The following is a 26,612-nucleotide window of genomic DNA, read 5'->3' on the forward strand; positions in this document are numbered from 1 at the left end:
AAACCGTGTTTTTGTCATATTACCGCCTAATATTCGGAATAAAACTTGCATTACTTTGTTCCAAATTTTGTCAAATTTTCGTCATTGTTGAGAAGGAACTTTTTCCCTTGTGTTTGCAGTAATACTGTTAGTTTAGGCACCAATGCGCGCTAATAATTTTATATGGCAAAGTCTTTAGAACCGGACCGGACTTAGGCTTGCACGTAATTGACAAAAATCAATTCCGTAATTACGGCCAAATCGATTACGTAATGACCCCGTAATTGCGATATTTTATTCACACTTTTAAACCTATCATAACAACCAATTTAATCCACTTCTATTCCGAATGGGACATCGACAGTTGGGACAGTTTGGTTTTCATATTTCCGCCAGTACTACACGCCGGCGACAGATGCTAAAGACAAATATCAAGGAGTGAATTCAAATTAATTTTATTCTGATTTTTATCTTTTGTGTTAGCTTTGATTTACCTTTATCAACTTTATCACCCAATTTTATGCGATCAATTTTATCATTACCAACACTGGTAAGTGGTAATAAATTTATGAAACGATAGTTGACTTTTTTAAAATCGTATTAACGTATTAATACGAGTTTCGTATTAAATAAAAATTCCGGGTTTCTAATTTATAAATCAGCGACGAGCGTATTCTCTCGTTTGATTATACTTGCGCTTGCCTCGCAACGAAGATTTGTTATTGTACCGTTTTTTACATTATCCGACTTTACTACCTAGTTAGCATTTTATAATAATTATTGATGCCGACTTGTTGACGATATTCCGATTACCATGCTTCATTTTACATTAAATCATTTCGCGGCCTAAATGTTATAACATTATTTGCGATAAATTTAGATCAAATATTAATTATTTGCGCATAATTTAAATACCGTACTTATATGACATGCCTTCTCCGAAAATACAAAGTTATATCGCAAAACAATGTATTTGGTGACATTTATTTTGCACTCTCGAAAATATTAATTTACTTTTCTAACTCAAGTCGACAATCCTATCGGCTAAGATTGACACAAGTTTGGTCGAGTGCCGGTGGTATTTGAGTCGACGATAAATCAAAATAAGTTGCCGCATTTGGTAAAGACTTAAAGATATTGTAAAGACATATTTGGCCGAAATAGTGCGAGGCATTGTGAAAACAAGGCCAAGTCCGGACAGATATATAACGATAAAAGCGGTAACAGAACATCAAGATTTTGTAATAGAAAATGGATCTCGCGGAGAATGAACATGGGAAATCCCGACTTTTTGTTGTTTCTCTGCCGTCTGAATCGCTTTACCGATGCCGAAAAGACTAAGTTGCGTTGGTTCATTACACCACTGCTGTAACGTATCAATATAGCCGTAAATCCTATTGGTAATACTTCGTTCATGTTCATAACTGTCTGAATCTAGAAATATATTTCCTATTGCTATATCGTTCATTGCAGGTACTAATATGTTAGGTTATTATGTGTATACATCTATATATATAATGCAATAGAATAAATACACGGGTTTGTCTATATTTCTTACGTTTTATTTATACGGGTATTACGTTATTGATAACATGGTTCTGATTATTCTGCGTAGAATTCACTTGTTTTTTTTTCCACAAAATAGTATCATACTAAAAAAAGAATCCGACTAAGCACAGAAATGTATTTGTAAATTATCATGGTCTATATCAGTGGTTCCTAAACTTTTCATTCGCAGTAATATATACCCACCCAGTTTACAAAAACATTTGAGGTCAGATAACAAATAAACAAGGTATATCATAGTTTATAGCGTTTTTTTCAACGAGATATTTTAGCTTATTGGTCTTCCAGAGCAGTGATTTTCAACTGGTGTTCCGCGAGAGACATCCAGGTGTTCCGCGAAAAATTGCTCTTTCGAGGTATTATGACGTCATTTGAATAATATAAATAGCGTCGATTTGAAAACGGGGAGTCAGAGTTTTGGAAAGTCAGTATAAAAAACTTGTAACCAGATAAGAAATGACAGGCCATATTCCCTTTTAATGGACTTTATCTTCTTCCCTTTTTTTAGTGATCCATTCCATTCTTGACCAAATAATGTTTCAAAAATGTGACCATTATACTCGACTATGGATGGAGTCATCATCGGAGTATATTACATTCGTTGCATTTTGAAGCTTTTCTTGCTGTAATAATTAGGGCGTGGCATCATCAAAATCGTCAAGTGAAGTGTTGAATTAGCAAATTCTGTAAATAAAATTGTGAATTTCTCGGTAACGATTTTACCTATGATAATGGTCGCGGTATTGTTTTGTTGGAAAAGAAAACGTTAAAACTCGAGGTGATTAATCCTAATCAGCACAAAAGCAATTGGGCAATTCAGCACCAAGCAATTTTTTTTGGAAAAAAGGTCGCGCATGTAAGATATCGTTAAAGAAGTGCTCTTCATCGTCATCTCGCCTAATGACCACGTAGAAATGCCTTTATTTCAGCTTTTAAATCAACATTCAGGATTCACGTAATCACAGATTTATCTTATCACAGTATCTAATTGATTTATTCCGGAAATAACACTGACACCAGTATGGACCATAAGAAACTCAATTACCGTCTCAATAAATGTATGCGATAATATTATTCGCTTAAAACTGGGACGTTTAGTTTGCCAACGTCGATGAGTTAGATCCAAGCCAGCGCAAAAAATAAAAGTTAGAATAAAATTGGAATTTAAAAGCGCTCCTTAATGTCATTAACATCTGTCGCCGATGTGAACGCATATAATTCTACAAAAATTTGAAACTTCGATCTCCGCCGATCGGCAAGAATTAATACGTGCGCACAAGAACAACAAAGGTGGTAATATGAAAACGTTCAGGGGGCAAAAAAGTAGCGATAATGACGAAATTAAACAGTAAAAATCGCTTTGCTGCCAATTTTCATTGTTTCTAATAATTTCCAAATCGACCTCCGACCTTCTTTCTGAACTCCTGTTGCGTATAAAAAAAGCGCGAGAGATTGAGAGCTGTTGAGAAAGAGCTGCGTGTTTGTCTCTCCACAATTACAGAATAAAATATTTGAAAATCATCGAAACAGACCTAAATATCACAATAAAATACCATTTCTGTTTCTAGCTACCGTAATCATAGTATTCATGAGCAAACTTGCAAAAACATTTATTTGTAGCTCTGAATCGGAATGTGTCACGTCTTTCCCAGCTAAAGTTGACAAGCTATCTTATTGATTTCGGTATTTTATTTTCATGCCGAAATGATCGACGTCAGTTAATTGCATAATATAGTTTTTTTTCAAAAATCTCGTTTGGAGTTCCGCCACAATTTTAAATTGAAAAAAGTGTTCCGCGGTACAAAAAAGGTTGAAAAATCACTGTTCCAGAGAGTATTTTTTTCTTTAATTTTTGGTGACATTTTCGTCAGCCACAATCTCAACTCAACCCGTTTACTAATTGAATGGCAATTTTTTTTTGATAGCACTTGTATCATTGTTACAAACGAGTTCGTAAATGAAAGAATCCAGGTTTCTGACTTCTGCCTTTTTTGCATGGTTTGTCAAATTATGAGAGATTTTCATTAAAAAGATACATCTTTATAAAAATCACGTATCGATGCATTTCTCAAATATAACATATGGATTTTATTTCCTCATTTCATTGCATTTCATGGAGCTCCATTTGAATTAAATATTTTCTGCGCTGTTGGAACCCTGCCCTGTGCAGCGTGTTCCCATTCGTCTATAATTATATTTAAATTGTAGGATCGTTAAACGATTAACTGTTCACTAAATTATCAAGTTATAATATAATTATAACCGCCCACTCTGGGAATCACTGGTTTATACCACCTGGTAGTAAACAGTTAATAACCATGCCATTCATGTTCCAATCCAGGATCGCAATAAATTTTCAATACTGGTAATATTGGAGTGAGTTTAATCAAGTACATTAATATAACCGTGAATATTACTAACTTCGGTACTGGTTAACCATGTAATTTGTGTCCCAAACTGAAATTTTCAATAAGGATAATATATAAATTAGGCCAATTGCACAAATGTAGCCGTAAATCCTACACACCTAGTAGCCAATACCCATACGTTTCATGTTGATATGTGTTCGAAGCTGGCAATCCTCGGTACTACCAGTAACCATACAATTCATATTGATAAGTGTTCGAAGCTGACAATCCTTGGTAGTCCAAGTAACCATATGATTCATATTGATAGGTGTTCGAAGCTAGCATTCCTTGGTAGTCCAAGTAACCATACGGTTCATACTGATAAGTGTTCGAATCTGGCAATTCTTGTTAGTCCAAGTAACCATACGGTTCATATTGATAAGTGTTCGAAGCTGACAATCTTTGGTAGTCCAAGTAACCATACGATTCATATTGATCCAAGTGTTCGTAGTAGGTTGATAAGTGTTCGAAGCTGGCAATATTCCTAATGCGCTGTTATTAAGTGCAAGTATTCATATCTTATATTCATGCGTGTATGTAATATGTATGACGCTTTATTATTGCAAATATTACGACTCTAAAATCGTTTATCATGGGGTACCAAAGCTAACATGTCCTTATCATTCTGCATACCATATACCATTTTTTTTATTAATCTTGGAACCCGTTTTCACCAGAGGGTATTAATGTAGTTGTTAATCCCCTCTCCCAAAATTCGTGTCCTAAAATTAAATTTCCTATGATATACTATAGCCGCAAATACCTTATAACCAGTATAGACCTTCATTGGTAGTGTTCCTAGAACTCATGTCCATAAGTTTTCAAATCTAGAAATATATTCCCTATTTCTTCATAGTTTATTTCGAGTATTAATATGTTATGTTCTTATAATGAATGTAGAATGTCTACAATCCCTGTGGCTAATTTAGAGGACTTCAATATTAGGTAAATATAACGCACAATGCCTGTGGTACACAAACATTTTAAGCCGTTCAAGTTTGGTATATCTCGCGTCTCGTGTAAATTACTTGTATATCTATCAATAAATAATATCTGCAATATTTTGTCACGTATAAACTGATATATATATATCATGTTCAATTACGCTAGTCAGGAAGAGCTTCAAATATTTCAATTATCGCACAAGATGTCCAAAATATTATCCATTGGGAACCACTACATTAGACCGTTTTCCTTTATCAATTTTACTCTTTCATTTTTGTTTCGCGAGGCGAGATAAAAAGTGTAAAAGTTCCGTGGCCGAAAAAGTTTGGGAAACGCTGGTCTAGAACAGTAGTTTTTTTTTTACCTGGGTTCAATCGAATTTTTGGTGTTCGTTGGAGCTGTTCCAGGGGTTCGACGAGGGTCCTTCAAATTAACACAGTTTTATATTATGGCACTTTTCTATCACATCGTCTACAAATTATGCAAATGTAGCTACAGTTCATCTCAGATATTAGAACTTACACGTTCAACAACTAATAAATTAGCGATCAGTAGAGGTTGCGCGAGACTAACTCCCAATCCTTTCTCTATGCCTTTGCGCTAGTGGAATTTACCAATGTGTTTAACATTTATCAATGTGTTCTAGGCTCAGATCTTGATAGCCAGGGTCCTTTTATTGTGATTCTTTTAAAGGCGTTGAATTCTTTTTAGTATTGCTTCTAAATTCTTTTCTTGTGGTAGTTGTCGAGTCCGGATTTGGCAGGATCCATTCGGATACAGAAGTCACGCGAAAAGGCTAATATAACGATCAGTAGAGGTTGCGCCAGACTAACTCCCAATCCTTTCTCTATGCCTTTGCGCTAGTGGATCCGTATGCATGTAATGCAAGGATGCTGTAGCAAGAATAAAATACCATAATATGCAATTCAAGAGTCTGCTGTGCACACTAACACAAATATATTTCTGTAACGTTTCGTCTGACCAAAATCAGACTTCCTCAGACAAGCAGTTTACAACAATGACAAGACAAGAGCAATCATGCAGTTTAAATATGGCGATAAATAAATTTGTTTGAAATTAATTGTGACCAAACAATGAAAAAACAATTATTGATATTCAGAAACAGATTGCGACATGGAATAGTTGTTCCGCGGCGTGCTTGATTTCACAATAAGTTTTACTAGAACATTTATCAATGTGTTCTAGGCTCCGATCTTGATAGGATCTTGATAGGAAAGGTCTGAGCCTAGAACACATTGATAAATGTTCTAGTAAAACTTATTGTGAAATCAAGCACGCCGCGGAACAATTATTCCATGCTGAGAACCGATCGCATTTTTTTATTTCGCAATCTGTTTCTGAATATCAATAATTGTTTTTTCATTGTTTGGTCACAATTAATTTCAAACAAATTTATTTATCGCCATATTTATCGCTGCTCGATAACCAGTTTAAAGATCACTATATTCATGAGATCCCACCAAATTGTAAATCTACTATAGTCAGCCTATATATCCGTTGCTAGTAAGTAGTCTCAGTAATCATACCGTCCCATGTTCATAAGTTTTCGAATCTGGAAATATAATTCTTATTTCCTTATCGTTTATTCCGTAGTAATAATCTGTCCTGTTCTTATTTATATATATATATGTCTACAATGTCTGTGGCTGAAGTTGTTTATTGACCTATATTTTCAGGAAGTTGCTGGGAGGGAAAGACTATAGAGAACTTGAAGTCAAAATATAACACACTAATAAACTATTACCTATTTAAGATTTAGATAATGAGATACAACATAGCACACTGACAGATCATTCAAAATAAGTAATATTTATTGATTTTTTGAGGGGCGTAAGGGAAAAATTTGTTAGATTTTATCTTACCGCCTTATTTTTGATATTTTCATTTCTTGAATATGTAGCCGTATTTTCAACGTGCTCTTCATGAATATAAATATATTTTATATGATGTGTTGCAATATTATACGCTGACAAATCATTCCAAAGTAATATTTATAATTTAGGGGGAAATCTGTGAATAATTTGTTAATGAACTGAAAATTAATATTTTCATTTTTATGTATCTAAACTCTAAAATATAAGCGTAGTTTCTCTGTGCTGCTGTCAAATTACATTTTCTGTAACTTATAAACCAAAAACTTAATAATGACGTAGTTCGAACATCTATATATAATTCAAATCAATATCATACAAAATTTACCTACATTTCATTATCTTAAATAAATTTCAGATTTCTGAAACACTTCTTGAAAGAGGGAAAGACAATTCATCATTATATCTAAAGACATGCGGAGTTATTCGTCCGATTATGCATCACTGAGAGACGTGGCTGCCTCGAGTCTAAAGAGCAAGTATGTTATTAAAATCTTTTGAATCTTTCTAATTTACATTCATCACCACTATTCACGGATCCCCACAATCAATTTTAGAATTGGTATCTATTACTATTCCTAAATAAGTTAAAATTACTTTACTTAATTTAAATGCTAAACATTTTAATAGGCTTGATACCAGGTGAATTTGCAACCTGATTTCTTAATTGAAAACCGGCATTATAAAATATTAAAACTAAAATCGAAAACGGAAGATATCACCATAAGTTTTGTTCTAGCAGTCTCACAGCAGATTGAAAACGCTTTTCAGGCATTGTAAATTTGTGGTATGTTAGGATTTCTTTAAAATGTATACCATATAGGAAATGAAATGGAAACACAGTAAATTGTTCGCGCGATGTACCTTTTGTCTATTTTGAAACTACCGATGGAGCCCAATACGACTTTTTCTCTGTATGTGACGATATATAAGATAATTAATGCAAAATATATCGAACATTTTTTTTTGCAATATTTTAAATTACAATCGTTCGTATTTTGTCGATATCTTTAAAATAATTTTGAGTGCCGAAAAAACAAATCAAATTTGATTAACTTCAAAATACGATTCCGGTCTACTTATAGTTGGCAGTTTGGGACGTATTTCGTGCAATTTTCAAATAGTGATTTTTCATTTATTAAATAATCGTAAAAGTTTTCCCGACTAAAATTCGAGTAACGAAGAACACAAATAAATTACTATGACAAGATATTTTGAATGCTCGCACCGGCTATGAATTGAATATTTTACTCGAGAGATAACTTTTTATCCTCTGCGATCTTACCTATATATAATGTCACATTTGAATTTGCGCTCGTTGTCATATTTCGACACTACTGATGTCAAAGTTATTATTTCTTTGAACAGTCACAAAATTGGACAAGTCAGTATTTTATTAAGTAATCGGAGCGCCTAAGTTTCTCCCACGGAGTACTTTGAGAACCTATGCCTTAATAGACCAGGGAAGAAATTTTCGTAAAAGTGTTTGAAGTATCGTTGTACATGTTTAATGGACCTTTCCCCGACCTTTAACCCCCGGAAAATTCTTCCTATTCTTTACCATTGCAAAATTTCCGAGGCTATTTTATGAGTGCTTTTGCGAGTTGGCGCTTGTAAAATGGAGTATTTGTTTCAAACCATCATTATGATTCATCGCATACAACGATTTGTTTTTTTAAAGTACCGGTAAAGAATTTCAGGCTAGTCTATCACAGCTATTTCTAAACTAATTTTCATTACTGCAATTTAATTAAAACTCCTAGAAAGACAGAGTAATCATTAAATTATCTGATTTATATTTAAGTTTCCGAAACACAACTGAAAACTAACGAATAGAGTTCAAAAACGCGAAAACAAGGTAATGTTTACAACCACGCTTGAAAATCTGTCTGAGTGAGAAAAGTGTCTGAGCGAATGCGAAAAGGGGGCATTGTTACGTCACTTTTTGCATCATGCTGATTGGCCAATGTCACAAAGTAAACAAGGAAGTCGATGCTCGGGGAAAGGTTCATAGCTGAGTTTTAGGCAGAATATTGTACAATTTTAGCATCTCTTTGAAAATTAGCTGTTTGCATCTAATAATTAAATATTCACTCCAGCTCACCATATTGAGATTTTGTGGCAACGCTTCCGATACGTAAATGGAAATTGTCTGTCAAATGGAACTTTTTTTGGAAAACCCCCCAAATACTTTATAATATCATGATTCGGACAACTATCGTTTTTTTTTCTGGCTAATAAGCGAATAAGACAAGAATGAATTTTAGCAATAAAAAAACGTGTTTTTGTCATATTACCGCCTAACATTCGGAATAAAACTTGCATTACTTTGTTCCAAATTTTGTCAAATTTTCGTCATTGTTGAGAAGGAACTTTTTCCCTTGTGTTTGCAGTAATACTGTTAGTTTAGGCACCAATGCGCGCTAATAATTTTATATGGCAAAGTCTTTAGAACCGGACCGGTGTTCATTTCTTAGTATCGTTGGCATGAAATTTAATGGTATCAGCAATTATTCACTGGGGCAATAGTTCTCAAAGGGTGGGGCGCGCTTTGCAAAAGGGGCGTAGACAATTTTGAGGGGGCATGTAGCTAATTAAATCTATTTTTTGTTTGTTGGACTTATTCGTGCATTTTTTGGATATTTACATTCCATCCCCGTATTTTCAAGGTATTTTTGAATGAAACATAATATTTGTTATATGTGGCTTATTGCTAGCTAGGTATTTTTGAGGTGTGGCGAGCATTTTCATAACAAGAGTTACATTGTAATTACCACGATTCGTAAAAATATTTTCATAGCTATACTATAATTATGAAAAAAAAATTCTACTCAAGATATAAGTACCAGTACTTCTTTATCGATTTCTCCTTGAATCCTCCCTCGAAAACGTCTACCTAACTGCTAGAACAGCATTGTATCAATAATAATATAGAGAGGAAATCATTAATTCTAAAACATTGAAACTCATTTCTATTTATAATGAATTAAATTGAGTACACACTGAGTTTTGCGGATACAAGGATGTCTATATATCCTGTGTCATATTTATATGTATATTGCCTTCTTTTATTGATAGCATAGTCATTATTATCTTGCATAGAATTATTGATTTAATTTTATGGGCCAATCTGGCTAATCTTATATATGTAATTTGAAAGTATAATGGTCTATGACCATGGTAGTAACCAGTTAACCGTGTCATTCGTGTTCCAAGCTAGGATTACTTTAGCTTTCCAATAACGATGTTATATAAGTAATTCCAACCGAGTGTATCAATGTGAATTCTATACCATTTGCCACTGGTTAACCACGCCATGCAAGCCCCGAACTAAAATATCGTTTCCAGTGGCGATACTGTAACGCAGTGGTTCTCAAACTTCTTCGTATTGTGACACCCTCCAAAAAATATGCTCAAGTTGCGACTCTTCGTGGAAACCGTATCAATACCTTCCAATAAAGGACCTTTTTTGCAATGAGTTTTTTTTAAACGATCAAAGAAAACTAAACCAAAGTCAGTGAAATTGCATTTAATGGGATGGGAATACTTGCGTCTTTTTACAACTGTTACTTGGTAAGATTTGTGAGAGCCGCACGCATTTCTCTCTCACTCGAGATCGATATTTTGTGCGTATTACGACCATGGTCGCCAAACCTGATTCGCATGGATACGAAGTCGCAAAAGGGACCAGAGTGCGCAACGCTTTTTTTTACCAATGAAGGATAATCCTTATTTGAGAAAATCCAAATTTCTTTTTACAACGATTCCGTTCAAAAACGGCGAAGAAAAGCAGCAATGTATTGTTGAAGCAAGATTTTGGCCAGTGAAACATGTTATCTAATAAGCCCAAACGGCATTTGTATCATCGCATTCCCAGTTGCAACAAAAATCACGGAGCTTTACTTCTTGAACGATCCAAAGTCAATGTAGACTACGTCATACTTGCGTTTTTAGCCTTTTCTTGTTTAGTATCATTTTCACGCTTGTATTATTACTTTTTCTACGCGCCGCAAAAGAGATTCCGCAAAAAAAAAATTACGACGACCACTTTGAAAACCACTGCTGTAACGTATCAATATAGCCGTAAATCCTATTGGTAATACTTCGTTCATGTTCATAACTGTCTGAATCTAGAAATATATTTCCTATTGCTATATCGTTGATTGCAGGTACTAATATGTTAGGTTATTATGTGTATACATCTATATATATGATGCAATAGAATAAATACACGGGTTTGTCTATATTTCTTACGTTTTATTTATACTGGTATTACGTTATTGATAACATGGTTCTGATTATTCTGCGTAGAATTCACTTGTTTTTTTCCACAAAATAGTATCATACTAAAAAAAGAATCCGACTAAGCGCAGAAATGTATTTGTAAATTATCATGGTCTATATCAGTGGTTCCTAAACTTTTTATTCGCAGTAATTAATATATACCCACCCAGTTTACAAAAACATTTGAGGTCAGATAACAAATAAACAAGGTAAATCATAGTTTATAGTGTTTTTTTCAACGAGATATTTTAGCTTATTGGTCTTCCAGAGCAGTGATTTTCAACTGGTGTTCCGCGAGAGACATCCAGGTGTTCCGCGAAAAATTGCTCTTTCGAGGTATTATGACGTCATTTGAATAATATAAATAGCGTCGATTTGAAAACGGGGAGTCAGAGTTTTGGAAAGTCAGTATAAAAAACTTGTAACCAGATAAGAAATGACAGGCCATATTCCCTTTTAATGGACTTTATCTTCTTCCCTTTTTTTAGTGATCCATTCCATTCTTGACCAAATAATGTTTCAAAAATGTGACCATTATACTCGACTATGGATGGAGTCATCATCGGAGTATATTACATTCGTTGCATTTTGAAGCTTTTCTTGCTGTAATAATTAGGGCGTGGCATCATCAAAATCGTCAAGTGAAGTGTTGAATTAGCAAATTCCGTAAATAAAATTGTGAATTTCTCGGTAACGATTTTACCTATGATAATGGTCGCGGTATTGTTTTGTTGGAAAAGAAAACGTTAAAACTCGAGGTGATTAATTCTAATCAGCACAAAAGCAATTGGGCAATTCAGCACCAAGCAATTTTTTTTGGAAAAAAGGTCGCGCATGTAAGATATCGTTAAAGAAGTGCTCTCCATCGTCATCTCGCCTAATGACCACGTAGAAATGCCTTTATTTCAGCTTTTAAATCAACATTCAGGATTCACGTAAGCACAGATTTATCCTATCACAGTATCTAATTGATTTATTCCGGAAATAACACTGACACCAGTATGGACCATAAGAAACTCAATTACCGTCTCAATAAATGTATGCGATAATATTATTCGCTTAAAACTGGGACGTTTAATTTGCCAACGGCGATGAGTTAGATCCAAGCCAGCGCAAAAGATAAAAGTTAGAATAAAATTGGAATTTAAAAGCGCTCCTTAATGTCATTAACATCTGTCGCCGATGTGAACGCATATAATTCTACAAAAATTTGAAACTTCGATCTCCGCCGATCGGCAAGAATTAATACGTGCGCACAAGAACAACAAAGGTGGTAATATGAAAACGTTCAGGGGGCAAAAAAAGTAGCGATAATGACGAAATTAAACAGTAAAAATCGCTTTGCTGCCAATTTTCATTGTTTCTAATAATTTCCAAATCGACCTCCGACCTTCTTTCTGAACTCCTGTTGCGTATAAAAAAAAACGCGAGAGATTGAGAGCTGTTGAGAAAGAGCTGCGTGTTTGTCTCTCCACAATTACAGAATAAAATATTTGAAAATCATCGAAACAGACCTAAATATCACAATAAAATACCATTTCTGTTTCTAGCTACCGTAATCATAGTATTCATGAGCAAACTTGCAAAAACATTTATTTGTAGCTCTGAATCGGAATGTGTCACGTCTTTCCCAGCTAAAGTTGACAAGCTATATTATTGATTTCGGTATTTTATTTTCATGCCGAAATGATCGACGTCAGTTAATTGCATAATATAGTTTTTTTTCAAAAATCTCGTTTGGAGTTCCGCCACAATTTTAAATTGAAAGTGTGTTCCGCGGTACAAAAAAGGTTGAAAAATCACTGTTCCAGAGAGTATTCTTTTCTTTAATTTTTGGTGACATTTCCGTCAGCCACAATCTCAACTCAACCCGTTTACTAATTGAATGGCAATTTTTTTTTTGATAGCACTTGTATCATTGTTACAAACGAGTTCGTAAATGAAAGAATCCAGGTTTCTGACTTCTGCCTTTTTTGCATGGTTTGTCAAATTATGAGAGATTTTCATTAAAAAGATACATCTTTATAAAAATCACGTATCGATGCATTTCTCAAATATAACATATGGATTTTATTTCCTCATTTCATTGCATGTCATGGAGCTCCATTTGAATTAAATATTTTCTGCGCTGTTGGAACCCTGTCCTGTGTAGCGTGTTCCCATTCGTCTATAATTATATTTAAATTGTAGGATCGTTAAACGATTAACTGTTCACTAAATTATCAAGTTATAATATAATTATAACCGCCCACTCTGGGAATCACTGGTTTATACCACCTGGTAGTAAACAGTTAATAACCATGCCATTCATGTTCCAATCCAGGATCGCAATAAATTTTCAATACTGGTAATATTGGAGTGAGTTTAATCAAGTACATTAATATAACCCTGAATATTACTAACTTCGGTACTGGTTAACCATGTAATTTGTGTCCCAAACTGAAATTTTCAATAAGGATAATATATAAATTAGGCCAATTGCACAAATGTAGCCGTAAATCCTACACACCCGACTTATACTTACCTTAGTAGTCCTAGTAGCCAATACCCATACGTTTCATGTTGATATGTGTTCGAAGCTGGCAATCCTCGGTACTACCAGTAACCATACAATTCATATTGATAAGTGTTCGAAGCTGACAATCCTTGGTAGTCCAAGTAACCATGTGTTCGAAGCTAGCATTCCTTGGTAGTCCAAGTAACCATACGGTTCATACTGATAAGTGTTCGAATCTGGCAATTCTTGTTAGTCCAAGTAACCATACGGTTCATATTGATAAGTGTTCGAAGCTGACAATCTTTGGTAGTCCAAGTAACCATACGATTCATATTGATCCAAGTGTTCGAAGTAGGTTGATAAGTGTTCGAAGCTGGCAATATTCCTAATGCGCTGTTATTAAGTGCAAGTATTCATATCTTATATTCATGCGTGTATGTAATATGTATGACGCTTTATTATTGCAAATATTACGACTCTAAAATCGTTTATCATGAGGTACCAAAGCTAACATGTCCTTATCATTCTGCATACCATATACCATTTTTTTTATTAATCTTGGAACCCGTTTTCACCAGAGGGTATTAATGTAGTTGTTAATCCCCTCTCCCAAAATTCGTGTCCTAAAATTAAATTTCCTATGATATACTATAGCCGCAAATACCTTATAACCAGTATAGACCTTCATTGGTAGTGTTCCTAGAACTCATGTCCATAAGTTTTCAAATCTAGAAATATATTCCCTATTTCTTCATAGTTTATTTCGAGTATTAATATGTTATGTTCTTATAATGAATGTAGAATGTCTACAATCCCTGTGGCTAATTTAGAGGACTTCAATATTAGGTAAATATAACGCACAATGCCTGTGGTACACAAACATTTTAAGCCGTTCAAGTTTGGTATATCTCGCGTCTCGTGTAAATTACTTGTATATCTATCAATAAATAATATCTGCAATATTTTGTCACGTATAAACAGATATATATATATCATGTTCAATCCCGCTAGTCAGGAAGAGCTGCAAATATTTCAATTATCGCACAAGATGTCCAAAATATTATCCATTGGGAACCACTACATTAGACCGTTTTCCTTTATCAATTTTACTCTTTCATTTTTGTTTCGCGAGGCGAGATAAAAAGTGTAAAAGTTCCGTGGCCGAAAAAGTTTGGGAAACGCTGGTCTAGAACAGTAGTTTTTTTTTTACCTGGGTTCAATCGAATTTTTGGTGTTCGTTGGAGCTGTTCCAGGGGTTCGACGAGGGTCCTTCAAATTAACACAGTTTTATATTATGGCACTTTTCTATCACATCGTCTACAAATTATGCAAATGTAGCTACAGTTCATCTCAGATATTAGAACTTACACGTTCAACAACTAATAAATTAGCGATCAGTAGAGGTTGCGCGAGACTAACTCCCAATCCTTTCTCTATGCCTTTGCGCTAGTGGAATTTACCAATGTGTTTAACATTTATCAATGTGTTCTAGGCTCAGATCTTGATAGCCAGGGTCCTTTTATTGTGATTCTTTTAAAGGCGTTGAATTCTTTTTAGTATTGCTTCTAAATTCTTTTCTTGTGGTAGTTGTCGAGTCCGGAGTTTGGCAGGATCCATTCGGATACAGAAGTCACGCGAAAAGGCTAATATAACGATCAGTAGAGGTTGCGCCAGACTAACTCCCAATCCTTTCTCTATGCCTTTGCGCTAGCGGATCCGTATGCATGTAATGCAAGGATGCTGTAGCAAGAATAAAATACCATAATATGCAATTCAAGAGTCTGCTGTGCACACTAACACAAATATATTTCTGTAACGTTTCGTCTGACCAAAATCAGACTTCCTCAGACAAGCAGTTTACAACAATGACAAGACAAGAGCAATCATGCAGTTTAAATATGGCGATAAATAAATTTGTTTGAAATTAATTGTGACCAAACAATGAAAAAACAATTATTGATATTCAGAAACAGATTGCGACATGGAATAATTGTTCCGCGGCGTGCTTGATTTCACAATAAGTTTTACTAGAACATTTATCAATGTGTTCTAGGCTCCGATCTTGATAGGATCTTGATAGGAAAGGTCTGAGCCTAGAACACATTGATAAATGTTCTAGTAAAACTTATTGTGAAATCAAGCACGCCGCGGAACAATTATTCCATGCTGAGAACCGATCGCATTTTTTTATTTCGCAATCTGTTTCTGAATATCAATAATTGTTTTTTCATTGTTTGGTCACAATTAATTTCAAACAAATTTATTTATCGCCATATTTATCGCTGCTCGATAACCAGTTTAAAGATCACTATATACATGAGATCCCACCAAATTGTAAATCTACTATAGTCAGCCTATATATCCGTTGCTAGTAAGTAGTCTCAGTAATCATACCGTCCCATGTTCATAAGTTTTCGAATCTGGAAATATAATTCTTATTTCCTTATCGTTTATTCCGTAGTAATAATCTGTCCTGTTCTCATTTATATATATATATGTCTACAATGTCTGTGGCTGAAGTTGTTTATTGACCTATATTTTCAGGAAGTTGCTGGGAGGGAAAGACTATAGAGAACTTGAAGGTAAAATATAACACACTAATAAACTATTACCTATTTAAGGTTTAGATAATGAGATACAACATAGCACACTGACAGATCATTCAAAATAAGTAATATTTATTGATTTTTTGAGGGGCGTAAAGGAAAAATTTGTTAGATTTTATCTTACCGCCTTATTTTTGATATTTTCATTTCTTGAATATGTAGCCGTATTTTCAACGTGCTCTTCATGAATATAAATATATTTTATATGATGTGTTGCAATATTATACGCTGACAAATCATTCCAAAGTAATATTTATAATTTAGGGGGAAATCTGTGAATAATTTGTTAATGAACTGAAAATTAATATTTTCATTTTTATGTATCTAAACTCTAAAATATAAGCGTAGTTTCTCTGTGCTGCTGTCAAATTACATTTTCTGTAACTTATAAACCAAAAACTTAATAATGACGTAGTTCGAACATCTATATATAATTCAAATCAATATCATACAAAATTTACCTACATTTCATTATCTCAAATAAATTTCAGCTTTCTGAAACACTTCTTGAAAGAGGGAAAGACAATTCATCATTATATCTAAAGACATGCGGAGTTATTCGTCCGATTATGCATCACTGAGAGACGTGGCTGCCTCGAGTCTAAAGAGCAAGTATGTTATTAAAATCTTTTGAATCTTTCTAATTTACATTCATCACCACTATTCACGGATCCCCACAATCAATTTTAAAATTGGTATCTATTACTATTCCTAAATAAGTTAAAATTACTTTACTTAATTTAAATGCTAAACATTTTAATAGGCTTAATACCAGGTGAATTTGCAACCTGATTTCTTAATTGAAAACCGGCATTATAAAATATTAAAACTAAAATCTAAAACGGAAGATATCACCATAAGTTTTGTTCTAGCAGTCTCACAGCAGATTGAAAACGCTTTTCAGACATTGTAAATTTGTGGTATGTTAGGATTTCTTTAAAATGTATACCATATAGGAAATGAAATGGAAACACAGTAAATTGTTCGCGCGATGTACCTTTTGTCTATTTTGAAACTACCGATGGAGCCCAATACGACTTTTTCTCTGTATGTGACGATATATAAGATAATTAATGCAAAATATATCGAACATTTTTTTTTGCAATATTTTAAATTACAATCGTTCGTATTTTGTCGATATCTTTAAAATAATTTTGAGTGCCGAAAAAACAAATCAAATTTGATTAACTTCAAAATACGATTCCGGTCTACTTATAGTTGGCAGTTTGGGACGTATTTCGTGCAATTTTCAAATAGTGATTTTTCATTTATTAAATAATCGTAAAAGTTTTCCCGACTAAAATTCGAGTAACGAAGAACACAAATAAATTACTATGACAAGATATTTTGAATGCTCGCACCGGCTATGAATTGAATATTTTACTCGAGAGATAACTTTTTATCCTCTGCGATCTTACCTATATATAATGCCACATTTGAATTTGCGCTCGTTGTCATATTTCGACACTACTGATGTCAAAGTTATTACTTCTTTGGACAGTCACAAAATTGGACAAGTCAGTATTTTATTAAGTAATCGGAGCGCCTAAGTTTCTCCCACGGAGTACTTTGAGAACCTATGCCTTAATAGACCAGGGAAGAAATTTTCGTAAAAGTGTTTGAAGTATCGTTGTACATGTTTAATAGCTGAGTTTTAGGCAGAATATTGTACAATTTTAGCATCTCTTTGAAAATTAGCTGTTTGCATCTAATAATTAAATATTCACTCCAGCTCACCATATTGAGATTTTGTGGCAACGCTTCCGATACGTAAATGGAAATTGTCTGTCAAATGGAACTTTTTTTGGAAAACCCCCCAAATACTTTATAATATCATGATTCGGACAACTATCGTTTTTTTTTCTGGCTAATAAGCGAATAAGACAAGAATGAATTTTAGCAATAAAAAAACGTGTTTTTGTCATATTACCGCCTAACATTCGGAATAAAACTTGCATTACTTTGTTCCAAATTTTGTCAAATTTTCGTCATTGTTGAGAAGGAACTTTTTCCCTTGTGTTTGCAGTAATACTGTTAGTTTAGGCACCAATGCGCGCTAATAATTTTATACGGCAAAGTCTTTAGAACCGGACCGGTGTTCATTTCTTAGTATCGTTGGCATGAAATTTAATGGTATCAGCAATTATTCACTGGGGCAATGGTTCTCAAAGGGTGGGGCGCGCTTTGCAAAAGGGGCGTAGACAATTTTGAGGGGGCATGTAGCTAATTAAATCTATTTTTTGTTTGTTGGACTTATTCGTGCATTTTTTGGATATTTACATTCCATCCCCGTATTTTCAAGGTATTTTTGAATGAAACATAATATTTGTTATATGTGGCTTATTGCTAGCTAGGTATTTTTGAGGTGTGGCGAGCATTTTCATAACAAGAGTTACATTGTAATTACCACGATTCGTAAAAATATTTTCATAGCTATACTATAATTATGAAAAAAAAATTCTACTCAAGATATAAGTACCAGTACTTCTTTATCGATTTCTCCTTGAATCCTTCCTCGAAAACGTCTACCTAACTGCTAGAACAGCATTGTATCAATAATAATATAGAGAGGAAATCATTAATTCTAAAACATTGAAACTCATTTCTATTTATAATGAATTAAATTGAGTACACACTGAGTTTTGCGGATACCAGGATGTCTATATATCCTGTGTCATATTTATATGTATATTGCCTTCTTTTATTGATAGCATAGTCATTATTATCTTGCATAGAATTATTGATTTAATTTTATGGGCCAATCTGGCTAATCATATATATGTAATTTGAAAGTATAATGGTCTATGACCATGGTAGTAACCAGTTAACCGTGTCATTCGTGTTCCAAGCTAGAATTACTTTAGCTTTCCAATAACGATGTTATATAAGTAATTCCAGCCGAGTGTATCAATGTGAATTCTATACCATTTGCCACTGGTTAACCACGCCATGCAAGCCCCGAACTAAAATATCGTTTCCAGTGGCGATACTGTAACGCAGTGGTTCTCAAACTTCTTCGTATTGTGACACCCTCCAAAAAATATGCTCAAGTTGCGACTCTTCGTGGAAACCGTATCAATACCTTCCAATAAAGGACCTTTTTTGCAATGAGTTTTTTTTAAACGATCAAAGAAAACTAAACCAAAGTCAGTGAAATTGCATTTAATGGGATGGGAATACTTGCGTCTTTTTACAACTGTTACTTGGTAAGATTTGTGAGAGCCGCACGCATTTCTCTCTCACTCGAGATCGATATTTTGTGCGTAATACGACCATGGTCGCAAAACCTGATTCGCATGGATACGAAGTCGCAAAAGGGATCAGAGTGCGCAACGCTTTTTTTTTACCAATGAAGGATAATCCTTATTTGAGAAAATCCAAATTTCTTTTTACAACGATTCCGTTCAAAAACGGCGAAGAAAAGCAGCAATGTATTGTTGAAGCAAGATTTTGGCCAGTGAAACATGTTATCTAATAAGCCCAAACGGTATTTGTATCATCGCATTCCCAGTTGCAACAAAATCACGGAGCTTTACTTCTTGAACGATCCAAAGTCAATGTAGCCTACGTCATACTTGCGTTTTTAGCCTTTTCTTGTTTAGTATCATTTTCACGCTTGTATTATTACTTTTTCTACGCGCCGCAAAAGAGATTCCGCGAAAAAAAAAATTACGACGACCACTTTGAAAACCACTGCTGTAACGTATCAATATAGCCGTAAATCCTATTGGTAATACTTCGTTCATGTTCATAACTGTCTGAATCTAGAAATAAATTTCCTATTGCTATATCGTTGATTGCAGGTACTAATATGTTAGGTTATTATGTGTATACATCTATATATATGATGCAATAGAATAAATACACGGGTTTGTCTATATTTCTTACGTTTTATTTATACGGGTATTACGTTATTGATAACATGGTTCTGATTATTCTGCGTAGAATTCACTTGTTTTTTTCCACAAAATAGTATCATACTAAAAAAAGAATCCGACTAAGCGCAGAAATGTATTTGTAAATTATCATGGTCTATATCAGTGGTTCCTAAACTTTTTATTCGCAGTAATTAATATATACCCACCCAGTTTACAAAAACATTTGAGGTCAGATAACAAATAAACAAGGTAAATCATAGTTTATAGTGTTTTTTTCAAAGAGATATTTTAGCTTATTGGTCTTCCAGAGCAGTGATTTTCAACTGGTGTTCCGCGAGAGACATCCAGGTGTTCCGCGAAAAATTGCTCTTTCGAGGTATTATGACGTCATTTGAATAATATAAATAGCGTCGATTTGAAAACGGGGAGTCAGAGTTTTGGAAAGTCAGTATAAAAAACTTGTAACCAGATAAGAAATGACAGGCCATATTCCCTTTTAATGGACTTTATCTTCTTCCCTTTTTTTAGTGATCCATTCCATTCTTGACCAAATAATGTTTCAAAAATGTGACCATTATACTCGACTATGGATGGAGTCATCATCGGAGTATATTACATTCGTTGCATTTTGAAGCTTTTCTTGCTGTAATAATTAGGGCGTGGCATCATCAAAATCGTCAAGTGAAGTGTTGAATTAGCAAATTCCGTAAATAAAATTGTGAATTTCTCGGTAACGATTTTACCTATGATAATGGTCGCGGTATTGTTTTGTTGGAAAAGAAAACGTTAAAACTCGAGGTGATTAATTCTAATCAGCACAAAAGCAATTGGGCAATTCAGCACCAAGCAATTTTTTTTGGAAAAAAGGTCGCGCATGTAAGATATCGTTAAAGAAGTGCTCTTCATCGTCATCTCGCCTAATGACCACGTAGAAATGCCTTTATTTCAGCTTTTAAATCAACATTCAGGATTCACGTAATCACAGATTTATCTTATCACAGTATCTAATTGATTTATTCCGGAAATAACACTGACACCAGTATGGACCATAAGAAACTCAATTACCGTCTCAATAAATGTATGCGATAATATTATTCGCTTAAAACTGGGACGTTTAATTTGCCAACGGCGATGAGTTAGATCCAAGCCAGCGCAAAAGATAAAAGTTAGAATAAAATTGGAATTTAAAAGCGCTCCTTAATGTCATTAACATTTGTCGCCGATGTGAACGCATATAATTCTACAAAAATTTGAAACTTCGATCTCCGCCGATCGGCAAGAATTAATACGTGCGCACAAGAACAACAAAGATGGTAATATGAAAACGTTCAGGGGGCAAAAAAAGTAGCGATAATGACGAAATTAAACAGTAAAAATCGCTTTGCTGCCAATTTTCATTGTTTCTAATAATTTCCAAATCGACCTCCGACCTTCTTTCTGAACTCCTGTTGCGTATAAAAAAACGCGAGAGATTGAGAGCTGTTGAGAAAGAGCTGCGTGTTTGTCTCTCCACAATTACAGGATAAAATATTTGAAAATCATCGAAACAGACCTAAATATCACAATAAAATATCATTTCTGTTTCTAGCTACCGTAATCATAGTATTCATGAGCAAACTTGCAAAAACATTTATTTGTAGCTCGAATCGGAATGTGTCACGTCTTTCCCAGCTAAAGTTGACAAGCTATATTATTGATTTCGGTATTTTATTTTCATGCCGAAATGATCGACGTCAGTTAATTGCATAATATAGTTTATTTTCAAAAATCTCGTTTGGAGTTCCGCCACAATTTTAGTTTGAAAAAAGTGTTCCGCGGTACAAAAAAGGTTGAAAAATCACTGTTCCAGAGAGTATTTTTTTCTTTAATTTTTGGTGACATTTTCGTCAGCCACAACCTCAACTCAACCCGTTTATTAATTGAATGGCAATTTTTTTTGATAGCATTTGTATCATTGTTACAAACGAGTTCGTAAATGAAAGAATCCAGGTTTCTGACTTCTGCCTTTTTTGCATGGTTTGTCAAATTATGAGAGATTTTCATTAAAAAGATACATCTTTATAAAAATCACGTATCGATGCATTTCTCAAATATAACATATGGATTTTATTTCCTCATTTCATTGCATTTCATGCAGCTCCATTTGAATTAAATATTTTCTGCGCTGTTGGAACCCTGCCCTGTGCAGCGTGTTCACATTCGTCTATAATTATATTTAAATTGTAGGATCGTTAAACGATTAACTGTTCACTAAATTATCAAGTTATAATATAATTATAACCGCCCACTCTGGGAATCACTGGTTTATACCACCTGGTAGTAAACAGTTAATAACCATGCCATTCATGTTCCAATCCAGGATCGCAATAAATTTTCAATACTGGTAATATTGGAGTGAGTTTAATCAAGTACATTAATATAACCGTGAATATTACTAACTTCGGTACTGGTTAACCATGTAATTTGTGTCCCAAACTGAAATTTTCAATAAGGATAATATATAAATTAGGCCAATTGCACAAATGTAGCCGTAAATCCTACACACCCGACTTATACTTACCTTAGTAGTCCTAGTAGCCAATACCCATACGTTTCATGTTGATATGTGTTCGAAGCTGGCAATTCTCGGTACTACCAGTAACCATACAATTCATATTGATAAGTGTTCGAAGCTGACAATCCTTGGTAGTCCAAGTAACCATGTGTTCGAAGCTAGCATTCCTTGGTAGTCCAAGTAACCATACGGTTCATACTGATAAGTGTTCGAATCTGGCAATTCTTGATAGTCCAAGTAACCATACGGTTCATATTGATCCAAGTGTTCGAAGTAGGTTGATAAGTGTTCGAAGCTGGCAATATTTCTAATGCGCTGTTATTAAGTGCAAGTATTCATATCTTATATTCATGCGTGTATGTAATATGTATGACGCTTTATTATTGCAAATATTACGACTCTAAAATCGTTTATCATGAGGTACCAAAGCTAACATGTCCTTATCATTCTGCATACCATATACCATTTTTTTTATTAATCTTGGAACCCGTTTTCACCAGAGGGTATTAATTTAGTTGTTATTCCCCTCTCCCAAAATTCGTGTCCTAAAATTAAATTTCCTATGATATACTATAGCCGCAAATACCTTATAACCAGTATAGACCTTCATTCGTAGTGTTCCTAAAACCCATGCCCCTCATGTCCATAAGTTTTCAAATCTAGAAATATATTCCCTATTTCTTCATAGTTTATTTCGAGTATTAATATGTTATGTTCTTATAATGAATGTAGAATGTCTACAATCCCTGTGGCTAATTTAGAGGACTTCAATATTAGGTAAATATAACGCACAATGCCTGTGGTACACAAACATTTTAAGCCGTTCAAGTTTGGAATATCTCGCGTCTCGTGTAAATTACTTGTATATCTATCAATAAATAATATCTGCAATATTTTGTCACGTATAAACTGATATATATATATCATGTTCAATCCCGCTAGTCAGGAAGAGCTGCAAATATTTCAATTATCGCACAAGATGTCCAAAATATTATCCATTGGGAACCACTACATTAGACCGTTTTCCTTTATCAATTTTACTCTTTCATTTTTGTTTCGCGAGGCGAGATAAAAAGTGTAAAAGTTCCGTGGCTGAAAAAGTTTGGGAAACGCTGGTCTAGAACAGTAGTTTTTTTTTACCTGGGTTCAATCGAATTTTTGGTGTTCGTTGGAGCTGTTCCAGGGGTTCGACGAGGGTCCTTCAAATTAACACAGTTTTATATTATGGCACTTTTCTATCACATCGTCTACAAATTATGCAAATGTAGCTACAGTTCATCTCAGATATTAGAACTTACACGTTCAACAACTAATAAATTAGCGATCAGTAGAGGTTGCGCGAGACTAACTCCCAATCCTTTCTCTATGCCTTTGCGCTAGTGGAATTTACCAATGTGTTTAACATTTATCAATGTGTTCTAGGCTCAGATCTTGATAGCCAGGGTCCTTTTATTGTGATTCTTTTAAAGGCGTTGAATTCTTTTTAGTATTGCTTCTAAATTCTTTTCTTGTGGTAGTTGTCGAGTCCGGATTTGGCAGGATCCATTCGGATACAGAAGTCACGCGAAAAGGCTAATATAACGATCAGTAGAGGTTGCGCCAGACTAACTCCCAATCCTTTCTCTATGCCTTTGCGCTAGTGGATTCGTATGCATGTAATGCAAGGATGCTGTAGCAAGAATAAAATACCATAATATGCAATTCAAGAGTCTGCTGTGCACACTAACACAAATATATTTCTGTAACGTTTCGTCTGACCAAAATCAGACTTCCTCAGACAAGCAGTTTACAACAATGACAAGACAAGAGCAATCATGCAGTTTAAATATGGCGATAAATAAATTTGTTTGAAATTAATTGTGACCAAACAATGAAAAAACAATTATTGATATTCAGAAACAGATTGCGACATGGAATAATTGTTCCGCGGCGTGCTTGATTTCACAATAAGTTTTACTAGAACATTTATCAATGTGTTCTAGGCTCCGATCTTGATAGGATCTTGATAGGAAAGGTCTGAGCCTAGAACACATTGATAAATGTTCTAGTAAAACTTATTGTGAAATCAAGCACGCCGCGGAACAATTATTCCATGCTGAGAACCGATCGCACTTTTTCATTTCGCAATCTGTTTCTGAATATCAATAATTGTTTTTTCATTGTTTGGTCACAATTAATTTCAAACAAATTTATTTATCGCCATATTTATCGCTGCTCGATAACCAGTTTAAAGATCACTATATACATGAGATCCCACCAAATTGTAAATCTAATATAGTCAGCCTATATATCCGTTGCTAGTAAGTAGTCTCAGTAATCATACCGTCCCATGTTCATAAGTTTTCGAATCTGGAAATATAATTCTTATTTCCTTATCGTTTATTCCGTAGTAATAATCTGTCCTGTTCTCATTTATATATATATATGTCTACAATGTCTGTGGCTGAAGTTGTTTATTGACCTATATTTTCAGGAAGTTGCTGGGAGGGAAAGACTATAGAGAACTTGAAGGTAAAATATAACACACTAATAAACTATTACCTATTTAAGGTTTAGATAATGAGATACAACATAGCACACTGACAGATCATTCAAAATAAGTAATATTTATTGATTTTTTGAGGGGCGTAAAGGAAAAATTTGTTAGATTTTATCTTACCGCCTTATTTTTGATATTTTCATTTCTTGAATATGTAGCCGTATTTTCAACGTGCTCTTCATGAATATAAATATATTTTATATGATGTCTTGCAATATTATACGCTGACAAATCATTCCAAAGTAATATTTATAATTTAGGGGGAAATCTGTGAATAATTTGTTAATGAACTGAAAATTAATATTTTCATTTTTATGTATCTAAACTCTAAAATATAAGCGTAGTTTCTCTGTGCTGCTGTCAAATTACATTTTCTGTAACTTATAAATCAAAAACTTAATAATGACGTAGTTCGAACATCTATATATAATTCAAATCAATATCATACAAAATTTACCTACATTTCATTATCTTAAATAAATTTCAGCTTTCTGAAACACTTCTTGAAAGAGGGAAAGACAATTCAACATTATATCTAAAGACATGCGGAGTTATTCGTCGGATTATGCATCACTGAGAGACGTGGCTGCCTCGAGTCTAAAGAGCAAGTATGTTATTAAAATCTTTTGAATCTTTCTAATTTACATTCATCACCACTATTCACGGATCCCCACAATCAATTTTAAAATTGGTATCTATTACTATTCCTAAATAAGTTAAATTACTTTACTTAATTTAAATGCTAAACATTTTAATAGGCTTAATACCAGGTGAATTTGCAACCTGATTTCTTAATTGAAAACCGGCATTATAAAATATTAAAACTAAAATCGAAAACGGAAGATATCACCATAAGTTTTGTTCTAGCAGTCTCACAGCAGATTGAAAACGCTTTTCAGACATTGTAAATTTGTGTTATGTTAGGATTTCTTTAAAATGTATACCATATAGGAACTGAAATGGAAACACAGTAAATTGTTCGCGCGATGTACCTTTTGTCTATTTTGAAACTACCGATGGAGCCCAATACGACTTTTTCTCTGTATGTGACGATATATAAGATAATTAATGCAAAATATATCGAACATTTTTTTTTGCAATATTTTAAATTACAATCGTTCGTATTTTGTCGATATCTTTAAAATAATTTTGAGTGCCGAAAAATCAAATCAAATTTGATTAACTTCAAAATACGATTCCGGTCTACTTATAGTTGGCAGTTTGGGACGTATTTCGTGCAATTTTCAAATAGTGATTTTTCATTTATCAAATAATCGTAAAAGTTTTCCCGACTAAAATTCGACTAACGAAGAACACAAATAAATTACTATGACAAGATATTTTGAATGCTCGCACCGGCTATGAATTGAATATTTTACTCGAGAGATAACTTTTTATCCTCTGCGATCTTACTTATATATAATGTCACATTTGAATTTGCGCTCGTTGTCATATTTCGACACT

At 33.9% G+C, this 26,612-nt stretch overlaps 1 long non-coding RNA gene across 1 annotated transcript; it reads left to right on the forward strand.

The window, feature by feature from the left end:
* The first annotated feature begins 7,157 nt into the window (after positions 1 to 7,157).
* Positions 7,158 to 25,739, forward strand: LOC144429586 (uncharacterized). Its single transcript, XR_013478883.1, has 3 exons — positions 7,158 to 7,269; positions 16,669 to 16,789; positions 25,636 to 25,739. It is a non-coding gene; the product is annotated as an uncharacterized LOC144429586 (long non-coding RNA).
* The last annotated feature ends 873 nt before the right edge of the window (positions 25,740 to 26,612 follow it).

This window comes from Styela clava, chromosome 11 (genome assembly GCF_964204865.1).
Source record: "Styela clava chromosome 11, kaStyClav1.hap1.2, whole genome shotgun sequence".
In the NCBI taxonomy this organism is placed as follows: domain Eukaryota; kingdom Metazoa; phylum Chordata; class Ascidiacea; order Stolidobranchia; family Styelidae; genus Styela; species Styela clava.